A 1,181-nucleotide genomic window follows, 5' to 3' on the forward strand; every position below is an offset into this window, starting at 1 on the left:
TAATTTGGTCAGAGGGACATAAAGGACAGTTTTTGCTCCTTTCCCTCCTAGGTTGGCTAGTTCCAGGGGAGTTGAGCATCTCTCAAAATGTCCTGTAACTGTGGTGGGTCACCTGTCCTCTTGATCAAGGAGGCCGAGGAGACCCCACCAGATGGGCTTGAACCAGTGTCCAGTCTACAAAGAGGAGGGTCACACAGAGGAATCATATCCTCCATGCTTCCAAGCTAAGCCAACTATGGTCAAGCAGGACCTTTGACTTACCTTCACATAGGTGGAACTGGTAAAAGAAAGGAGCCAGGGGCTCCTCCCAAGCCCATGTGATTCCTGAGAACAGATCCTCAAACAACCTTAAGAGTAAAAGTAAATGGGTTTATCTGGGCCAACTGTATGGCTTTAAACACCCAAAAGGAAAGTATAACCAAAGATTAAAGGGGCCAACATAATTTTTTAAGAGTCCATATGTATAGCTAAAGGCTACATAACAAGCAACAATGCCAGATAGGAGATACCTTCTTTTGAGTTGCTGGCCAGGTGGCCATAGGGACTCCCAGATAGTAACCCAGCATAGAACTTGGAAAATGAACAGCAGACCCCAATCTTATCTAAAGGAATATTGACAACTGACCCTCCTAAAACAAGATCTCTAGACAGGCTGACTAGATTCACCAGAAGGGCAAGTAGTGGGGAATGGCTGGGGGTGCTGACAACACAGCAGACAGTAACAGGGATATCAGAGTATAAGGGCTCTAGTTGGGGGAGGGAGACTATGGGAGGGTGCCATCTGGAAAGTGGGTGTATAGTTGAATAAGATGGTTTGGGATGTTCTGTGATACACACACGCGCACACAAAATCAACAAATTTTTAATGTATTATATTTGAGGAGGAAGCATGGAAATTCACGTCGTGCTAATTAATAGAGGTGATGAACATTACCATTGAAATCTACCCGATGATTTTATAGACATACACAGGTGCCAAGGATCCAAGTGCAACCGATTATGACTAGTAGTAATTAGAAACATACAGATTAGAGATGCATGCACCAACATCTCGGTGTTAGTAGCAAAAACAATCAGTCTTTCTGCAAGAAACAATATATTCTAAAATGACATTCTAACCTTTTAAAGGTTAAAATCTCATTCAATTTTATGTCTTAAAGGGCTCATACTGAGTTCAATAT

General features: G+C 42.6%; 1 protein-coding gene across 1 annotated transcript in view; it reads left to right on the plus strand.

Annotated features, from left to right (window-relative positions):
* The window catches only part of Bpifc (BPI fold containing family C), a 70,394-nt gene that overhangs the window by 45,919 nt on the left and 23,294 nt on the right, over positions 1-1,181 (plus strand). The gene's annotated exons all lie outside the window — the stretch shown is intronic.

This window comes from Nannospalax galili, unplaced genomic scaffold, assembly GCF_000622305.1.
Source record: "Nannospalax galili isolate Female #2095 unplaced genomic scaffold, S.galili_v1.0 scaffold39, whole genome shotgun sequence".
Lineage (NCBI taxonomy): Eukaryota > Metazoa > Chordata > Mammalia > Rodentia > Spalacidae > Nannospalax > Nannospalax galili.